Below are 10,258 nucleotides of genomic sequence, written 5' to 3'. Positions count from 1 at the left end.
CAGTAGGACTCAAGGTTAGCAACTGTGAGATATTAAGCAGTGTTAAGGAGGCTGCCAAGAGATCAAACTGTCTGTGGAAGACGTTGAAGTTGAAGCTGGAAAGTGGTACAAGACAATGTTGGAAGGTTAGAAGGAAGCTGTAAGGAGCTCAGCTTGCATTCAAAGTGAGATTGGAGCCACCTGAGAAGAGTCATTTTCACGATGGTTCACCAGGCAGCTCTGGGCAGCTTGCAAGCAGGTGGGGCAATCTGGGGACAGGAGTGCAATAATAATGTGTCAGGGTCCATGTATGAGAAGTAAGGGGTTGGGGCTGGGCCGTGGCACTTGTCACAGGAAGGGGGGGTGTGAGGGACCGGATTAGGTCGTTCAAAGAGTAGATGGGAAATGAGGAGTCAAACACTAATTCCACTAAATGCAACGTGATAGCCTGGATTAGGCCCTGGAAGAGAAAAAGGACATTATGGAAAAACCAGGGAAATCTGAATAAAGACTATAGTTTAGCTAATAGTATTGTGCCAATGTTGATGATAACATTAGAGGAAGCCGGGTGAAGGGGATATGGGAAAACTCAGTACTATCTCAGTACTCCCGTAAATCTAAAATTATCTCAAAATAAAAGCAAAATAAAACTCCAGGTCTTTTTGTGCAACTCATCATATCATCAATAAAAAGAGGGAAGTAAGGGCAAGTACTGGTTTGCAGCTAAGGTGATGAGTTGATTGAGCAACTTAGCAATATGGCTGATGGGAGACCAAGGAGACGCCCAGGCCCGACATGTGAGAGCACGTCCTCATCCCACATCCAGCCGCATGACGAATCCGAACAAATACGGCCAGTTAGAGACAAGGAGTGGCTGGACTGTCCTCTCAAGTTACCCAGATTCCTCACATCCCTTGTCAGGAGCCATCTGCCCACCCCATCACACACAGTACCCCACACACCCAATGCTTCTTGTTACAGCAACTTTGCCCACCGGGAGACGTGGCAGATAGTATTTCCAAAGAACTTTATCTCCAGTCTAAGGAGCTTCTATTTTGAGGCCCATAATAAACCCAGGCTCCTTAAGGAAAGAAGAAATATGCCTAACATCAGCTCTCAATAGTCCAAACAAAGAACCATCACCAACTAGTGAGCAGCAGGACTGGGCTTTAGGCTGAGGACTGCCTTGCTCCGCAGGCTATATTCTTCCCATGATACCCTGGGCCTTGTACAGTAGGCCAGCTGTGGTCGGCTGCATTAACAAACCCACACAAAAGTGCAGCTTTACAAAAGAGCATCACCTTGTCATAAGCATCCGGAGTTAGACAGATCTTCTAGAAAGCTGTCTAGTCTCATTGACCCAAGGGAATCAATTATTTTCTAGCTATAGTAACTTGAACCATTAGTTCTAAATGTCAAAAGTATCATATAATGGATATATATATATATGTGTGTGTATATATATATATACACATATATGTATGTATAATATATATACCTAGAATGAATATACCATGTAATAAATATATATAGGTTATATAAAACCTATATAATGAATGTCCTTTATAGATGGGTGATGAGTCTATAAAATAAATTCTTCAGCAAAAAAATAGGAGAGATTCTGAACACCTACCACATAATAAGTGCTAGTAAACATTTGTTGATTTTACTTAATGACCTGGTTTGGTGGTATTTATATGAATCCCTACATATAAAATATGTCCTGCGCTAAATAATGAAATCAGGAATTGGGTTGTTTTCATGAAAATGAGATTAGAGAGCACCAGGAGAAAGAGATTAAATTCCAGTCCTGGTTTGGAGCCTGAAGAACATCCCTTAACTTTCAAATGAGTGCGTCAATCATGGGTTCTGCACTGGGATGTGAGGAATCTGGGCAGAAGCCCTGGAATGCCTTTTCACCAGGCTGTGGATGGAACTCATGTGTCAGGCAGAGAGATCGGAATAGAGACTCTAGGGTCTCTCTTCTGAGAGTCTCATAGAATTTAGGTTGCTGTTATGGTCTAATAAGCTTACAAGGCAACGCTCAGCTATAAGATGTCGGTACGTACAATGGTGAGTTGGAGCTGGCTTGTCGCAACTCGCAAGAGAGACGGCTGTTAAATTTTCAGGAGTTTTACAAACCAGCTGTTAAACACAGTCATTATTAAAAATTAAATGATACAAACATACAAGTAAGTGTATTATAACTAAGACAAAGTTAACAAATACTCAAAACTCATCACTTTCTAATAATTGTATTCCATTCTCCCTCTTACCTATATTCTTAAGGTTGTTATTGTACCTAATGGAGGAACATTGTGACTGCTCCATTTTCAGTGATTTCACAATGGTGGCCTGAAATCAACCATGGTGGGAGTATTTACACCAAGGAAATGAGTAAATGCTACCAATCAGGGGGATTTTGTCCTCAAAAACATGTTGTTAAACATTTACCAGCAACCCACTGGACATTAGTGTCCTTCAGAGACAAAGAGACACGGGAAACTGTATTGTGTTGGAGAGGGGAAGGGGGGTGGGAAGAAGAGAAAGTGAAAAGGGGAAGAAAAGCAATCAGGAGAGATAGCGAGATAGGTGGAGGAAGTGGGAGTAAAGGAGAGTGGGGAGGAGAAGAGGGTAGAGAAAGGGAGGGAAGAAAGCAAGAGAGAGGACAGAGGAAGAGGGAAGAGAGAGGAAAAAGGAAGAAAGAGGGGAATAGAGAGAAAGGAAGAATTATTTTATTTATTTAGTACCCTGAGGAAAACCATGGCTCTCTCTATAAGCAATGACTTCCACATAACCAACATTTAAACTCTTTTTCTGAAAATCTCTCTAAATATATTACTCATGCACCTGCCTTCAGAGGCAGAGGCTACCAATATAATTCAATATTTTCTCAGTGACTCGGGTCAGCCCGGCACTCAGACTTTCTATTGCTCTGCATTACCCTCCAGGCCACTGACGCACAGAGCACTTTTTGTCTTCTATAAAATGGCTCCAATCTTCTGAGCTTTTTATAGATTCTCTGTCAACCCCCTTACTGTCAGGCTGTCAGCTGTCACTTCTAGACAGGTCTCCTAGTACTAGCAGCCCAGATTGTTGCTTCTAAATCATAGTGAACCAGCAAGTCAGAAAACCAAGCTTATGAGAATTGTGGCTAAACCAAGAGTCAACAAGCTCTCACAAAGAAGCCTATGGGTCTCTCCAATCAATAAAGATCATAAACTCCAGTACAGCTCCTCAGGTTCTCAAAGTTACTCATTCTGCTTTCTTTTAGGTTCTTCACTAATTCACCAAATGATTGAGGTGAGTGACCTCCGGGTAGGTGAGGTTTCACTAAATCTATAAAACATTCCACTGAGACAGACTAAAAAAATAAAGAAAACAGAAGCAACATTCACTAAATAAGAAAGTCCTGTTATATAAGTGAGAGTTGACAGCACCCTGTGTTCTCTTGCCAGTCTATTTCCTTTTCGTGAGGCAGGGGCAGAGCCGGCCACGGCCCAGCCCCACGGATGCCTCTCCCAGGGTCCACAAAATGCTCTGAGCGGCTGGAACTGGCAACCACCAGAAACAGAGAGCAGCACACAAGGAAGTGCTGGCAGAGGCAGCCCCACCTTCCAGCAGCTAATGCTGGGGGCTGGCCCCAGCTTAGGGTATCTGTCGACACTGCCACTCTGCTGGTACATCCCCAAGGGAGACAAGGAGCAGAGGGAACCAGTGACATGAACCCTGGCCCTGGTGTGACTGGGCAAGATGGCAGCCGGAGAGAAGCCATCAATGGACAGGTGCCCCAATGGACAGGTGCCAGGAGCAACCACAGTGCTCAGCATGGGACCCACCTGCACTGCATCTGATGTAACACCAACTTCCTGAAAATACATGTCTCTTTCTCTGAACGTGGTCTTCGGCCTGGCACTTAATTCTGAAAATGAGGAAAGTATTTAACTGCTTGCTGAATTCACTGGATGAAATAATGTGCTTTTTAAACATTAAAAAATAATAATCTCTTTTCTTTCGTAGGGTTTGTTTTAAAATATTCCAGTAGCAACATAAAAGCTCTAATTCTTAGGCCAATTGCCTATTTACCCAGACTGTCACACAAAGAAATTATAAACAACTATAATAGAATAACAAAGCTATCCCAGAAATAGAAGAAAATTCCAAAAATTACCCTCCTTGCACTGAGCATTTACCTTATAAAGGAAAAAACAAAAACAAATTTCTAATATTAAAATAGAAACTCTGAAAAGAATCCCATTATTTCATAGCTCTATTTTATGCCTGGCACATAAGAGGGCCAGAACAAATATGAATTGGGTGGCTGGCTGGATGGTTGAATAGATGCCCTACTAATGACTGGGTGGTCTGAGGCTGACTGGCCTTCCTTAGGAGTTTAGCCAGCAGGACTTGTCCAAAACCATAGTGGGGCCAGTTGAAAAAAAACGTAACTAACTAGTCACATAAAGGCTTCTCTGAGATGAAATCTGAGTATCTTTTCTTTGAGCCTGAACCTAGGTGTTTTAAATACTCCTGCCTAAAGGCAAGTTCAGACCAGTCAATCAACCTGCTAATATTTACTGACCATTCATAGCACATGGGCCATTGTACCAGGAAATGGAGATGGAGTATAGTAGCAAGACGGGAAGGCCCCACACACATGCCAGAATCTATAATAGACCCACATATATACAAGGTTCCCTGGTCTGTGACGACAGTGCCGCGAGGAAAGGATGATCTTTTCAATGAATGGTGCTGGGTCAACTGGATGTCCCAGGGGAAAAAGATGAATCTTGATCCCTACATTATACATACATAAAAATCAATTTCAGATAGATTACAGATCTAAATATAAATGGTAAAACAATGAAGCATCCAAAAGGTAACATAGGAGACTATCATGATCTTTGAGCAAAGATTCCTTTAAAAGGAGGCAAAATGCACTAAGTGTAAAGGAAAAAACTGATAAGTTGGGCAAAATTGAGATTAAGAACATCTGTTCATCAAAAGACACTAGACATTAAAAGAGTGGAAAAGGCAATTCACAAAGTAGGAGAAAATACAACACATATTTCTGACAATGGACTGATATCTAGGATGTATAAAGATTTGTTTATCCAGGATATATAAAAACCAGTAGAAAGAAGACAGACCACTCAACCCAAAGTTTGGTTGTTTTATTGGGAAAAGAGTTGAGCGGGCACTTCACAAAGGGGCCACCCAAAAGGCCAATAAACATATGAGAGAGGGCTGGGCATCATTAGTACATAGTAAATGCAAATTATAACCATAATACAATATACAACGATACACCTAACAGATGGTTCAATGAAAAAGATAAAATACCAAATGTTGGTATATAGCAAAACAACTGGAACTTTCATTACTGCAGTGGGAATGTCAGTACAATTACTTAGGAAAATCAGCTGGGAATACCTAGGGAAGCTGAACATACCCTATAAACCAGAAATTTCACCACTGTGTTCACCAAAAGACATGTGCAGTAATGTCCACAGCAGCTCACTTCAGAGTCATCCCAAACTGGAAACCTCTCAAATGCCCATCAAAAGCAGAATGGATAAAAAAATAATTGTGATATATTAACACATGGAATACTATATGGCAACTAAAACGAACAAACCTCAATGGCATGCAGGGAATGGGTGCATCTCACACACTTAAGGTTGAACAAAAGAAACACATAAAAATTCTTCCAAAAAGGCAAAGTCTACCAGGTTACACTGGAGTGGAGTGGGAGGCTAAAGATGGAAAGAGGGCATGAGTGGGACGCCTGTGGTGCTCCCAAGATTCTATTTCTTGATCTGGACAGTGGTTACGTGGTGGGCTCAATTTGAGAAAATTCATCCACCTGTACACTTAAGATCTGTGTGTACTTTGTATGCCATACTATAAGAAAAAAATTCTTTGATGCTCTAATTCATTATCATCTCACATTTCTTCCTGTCCCAACCCCTCGTCTAAGTCAAGCTCCATTCATCCTCAGGGTCTCAGCATTAACTGAGGCCGTTGCAAGAAAGCTCATCCTCCCAGGCCTTTGCACGTGGGGGGGGAATGGGTGTTCTCTCTCATCATTTAGGTCCAAGTTCAAATGCAAGGAACACCCTCAAAGAGGCCCTTCCTGGTCCCACCAACCTTGCCAGTTGTTCCCTCTTTATCCCATTAGCCTTTCATACCACTTCTTAACAGCTGAAACCATTTTGACTCCTTCATGTATATCTGTTTTGGGGGCACAGAGACTCTGCCTCTGATTCACTGTTGTAGCCCTAGCACCTGATAGTGCACCTGGCAAATCTACCCAACAGCTTTGAGACTTGTATCCACACAAGAGCTTGCCTGCAAATGTTTACACCAGGTTTATTCATAAGCGCCCCAAACTGGAAGCAGCCAAGACGTCCTTCAAGGTGGATGGGAGGAGCCTTGCTTCATCCTCCTCAATAGACCAAGCTTACCCCAGGAGAAGGCAGAGCCTCTCAGAAGTCAATGCCCTGCACCCGGCAATAAAGAATGTAAAAAGAACCCCTGACTGCAACCGGTAGGGATCTCTGAAATGAGGCAAACTAACTCCTACCACCAGTAAGAAGGCATATCTAGGAACTTTTCATTTTGTTTTGATTTTGTAAAGTGGAGCCGAGAGGGAGCAAGCGTGGAGTCTCAGTTCCTGGAGGACCCAGGAGGTGGGGTGGGCCAGTGTCCTAGTCACAATGACTGGCTGGAGAATTTGAATTTCACTTTACTCAATGTTTTATATGGGCTCTGCGTCTCATTTTTCTGTGCTCCTTCACTGTTTTAAGTTGCTTTGTGCAAGGCAATTCATAGTAAGGTGTCAATGATCAATAAACAAGTTCCTCATTTTCTCCTTCTTTGGAGTAGTAAGTTAACTCAAGCTTAGGATGTTCACTTATTAAATGCAGCCCACCATCCCTCTCTGGAGTTTAACATGGGAATATCTCAGAAGTTTGAGGCATAACTGGTAGCTAAATGCTTTTAGAGGCTCAGGCTAGTTTAGGTGGTCGTCTGTTTACCGAGATACACAAACGTTTTTGTTATTTAAACATCCATCTATAAAAAGTGCTCGGGCATAAGATTACTAAATATTGAACCATCTGGGGTTTGATGAAGAAATGGAGTATTTTGGCTTAACAAAAGTCACTTGTCTACTACAGATAGTACATGTTATTTTTTTCTTATAGTATTTGTAGGATGTTTTCATTATAGCAAGTATAATCATGTTTTAGCACCAAATCAGTGACTCATTTTCTTGGGACTTGTCAGAGAGCTTCCCTGCCCCATCACAAACAGGAGAAAAACCAGTTTACTAATTAGAATTGGTATGCAGAATATTAGCTCACAAGAATTAAGCAGAAAAGCCATTTTTGCCAATATGAAAACTCAACACCTTACCCACTTGGCTTGAAATATTTAATTAAATTAGCAGAAATGAATGAAGCAGTGATGTCAGCTGCACTCCTGACATATAAGAGAAAAGATATTAACAGATAATTGACCAAACAATTCAGAACAAAGACATCCTTTAGCAGAGGCAAAACAAGTTGTTAAGGGTTTTTCACATTATATTTAGAAGAAGCATTATATTTCCTTACTTCTATCATATCAACGGTAACAATAGCTGGTACTTTTAAACATGTAGAATAAAACACTCACTCTGCATCTTCTGGCTTATTTTAAATGAGTTTCTAACTTTTAACCTCAAAATTCCATCTAAGTGGATAGATAGGGAGCCAAGGGGCGTTAACACTAACTGCTCATGCAAACCTAGCAAAGAAATAAGTAACACACTCAGAGTGATACATACTTGAGAGCTAAAGGAACTGAATTTTTTAAAGAAATAGCTGAATCCTGGAAATGGCTTATCTAAGAAATAACGGGATCCTGTAAATTGTTAAAAAGGAAGCATATTTGAAAATGTATCCAATAAATTAAGCAGAAAAGGCTTCCCCAGTGTATACGTAGAACATACCAGAATTCACCGCAATGATCAGGTGGGGAAGGTGAAACTGATACTCACTGTTTCCAAGAGCAGTTTCAAGTAGGGTTTCCAGGCGGGAATTTCTGCCTGTTCTCAGGAATTATTTTCCCTTTCCCATTCCGAATCCCAAGATATAAACTGTTTTCTGTTCTCCACGATGAATCATTTCCACAAAGTGATGGCTGATACTACCAACCACCTGGGTTCAAGGAGCCGATTTTCCCGATTTCCCGACCAAATTTTCTCAGGATTCGGGAATGGAAAAGCAAAAAAAATCCCGCCCGGAAACCCTAGTTTCAAGTGTGTCTTCCTCCTCTACTTCCTGGCAGTTTAAACTTGAGCATGGGACTAAGTCTCTCCAAGCCTCAGTTTTCTTTCATTTTAAAAATGAGATAACTACTTATATCAGAAAGGTTTTGTGAGGATTGAATGGCATTGTCTGATGGATTCTTTATGAATTCTGTCATCATGCAAAATAAACATTACAAAGAAGAAGAAATTCTGCTTTTCACTTCCTACCGAAACTGTCCATAAAAAAAAAAAATCATTTCTTTTTTCTATGCTGTCAAGTTAGTTCTAAAACTAACAATAAAGTGACATTCCAGGAATAAATTCCCCAGTGAAAATTAATTTGTTTAGTACAGATCTATTCAGCCTCTTATTTAGGCTAATTTGTACCCTTCACGTTTTTAAATTTTTATTTCCTAAAGCTGCTGCGATTTTCCCTCTCAGATGCTCATTTTATAGCTCAACACACATGCTGCTCAAGCTAAAACAAATACCAACATTAGTTAATTAAGAGTTGCCAAGATAAAGGACAAATAATAAGAACAGGAAAACCCCCCACCCCCAACAGCCAATATTATAAATTATATGCTGAAAGTTTTTAAGTCAAATATGCCAGCTCTTCTTAAAAAAAAAAAAGAAAAAAGAAAAAAAAAGGAGCGGATAGGGTCGCTGTGAGTATCTGTACTTGTCAGATTTCAAATTTAACTTGGAAGTCAATAGTGGGGAGAGGAAGTGCTGGAGCAGGAAAGGATTTCAAAAGGAAAGGCTTCTCAATTTGATCCTTTCTATCCAAGTCACATCACACCAGAGATTATGCCAAGGAAAGGGTGGAAAGATACACTCTCATTTTAGCTATTAACATTAACTACGTAAATCAGATGATCTGGTGAACGAGTCTAATTCTTGTCTCCAGTTTACCTTGAGAGGAACAGACCCTTCTGTTCCTGCTTTAACTATCACCGTCTCTTTAATAAAGCTCACTTTTTCCAGTGCAGGGCCAGCTATATATAGCATCCCTAAAGTAGAACTTGAAAGCCCTAGACCACCCTCATTTTTTTCAGAGGAGGAAAGTAAACCTGGAAACAAAATTCTATCAGGAATATGACTTGCCAAAGTCACCAAACTGGTAAGCAGGGCCCAGGGAGAGTGTCACAGACCAGGGCCCTTCCCAAAACATTGTACTGGGAACAACCAACGTGTTTGATTTCATTGATTTCATAGATGCAACAAGGCCCCGCAGCCCACAAATAACACAGCCTGCTCAGGCTTATTCCTGAACTTCAGCTGTTAAGAGATTACTTTCTCTTACTGAAGATCTTAATTCCTATTAAAATAAAAGATGTTACCAGAGGGTAAGGGGGATGGGGGGTGGGGAGTGGGAGATGAGGGTAAGGGGGATCAAATATATGGTGATGGAAGGAGAACTGACTCTGGGTGATGAACACACAATGGGATTTATAGATGATGTAATACAGAATTGTACACCTGAAATCTATGTCATTTTACTAACAATTGTCACCCCAATAAATTTAATAAAATAAAATTTAAAAATTAAAAATTAAAAAAAATAATAAATAAAAGATGAAGTGTTTTCAGTCATTTACACTACAATGTCAATAAACGTATCACACCCTTTTCTGAAAGCAGGCTTTGAGTAAAGGAAATACACAACCACCAAGCAGTAAATATATGCTGGACACACTAATACAACTGCAAGTCTGTGCCCTCAAAACACATGCTCTCATATGAGCTCCTCCATTCTTCTCCTGTGATGGGAAGGGTTCCTTTACTTAGTGTACTTTTTCTCTTCGCCAGTTTAAAAGGATAAAATCTTCTCATTCCTTTTTCCTCGTCTATGTACATAACTGCTGAATGAATGAATGAATACATGAATGAATGAATATGCCTGCCCTCCACACTTCCTTCCACAGTTTTCCCCAAGGATTCTTTCAGAAAGCAAAAGCCCTTCTTGGATCATTTTTTTCC

The 10,258-nt window shown here is 40.6% G+C and overlaps 1 protein-coding gene across 1 annotated transcript in view; it reads right to left on the bottom strand.

The window, feature by feature from the left end:
* PPP1R14C (protein phosphatase 1 regulatory inhibitor subunit 14C) overlaps positions 1–10,258 on the bottom strand; it is a 66,097-nt gene that overhangs the window by 46,172 nt on the left and 9,667 nt on the right. The gene's annotated exons all lie outside the window — the stretch shown is intronic.

The sequence above is a fragment of the Rhinolophus sinicus genome, linkage group LG05 (genome assembly GCF_036562045.2).
Source record: "Rhinolophus sinicus isolate RSC01 linkage group LG05, ASM3656204v1, whole genome shotgun sequence".
NCBI classification, from domain to species: domain Eukaryota; kingdom Metazoa; phylum Chordata; class Mammalia; order Chiroptera; family Rhinolophidae; genus Rhinolophus; species Rhinolophus sinicus.
Note: the sequence above shows the minus strand (reverse complement) of the source record. Positions and strands in the feature narration are given on the sequence as shown.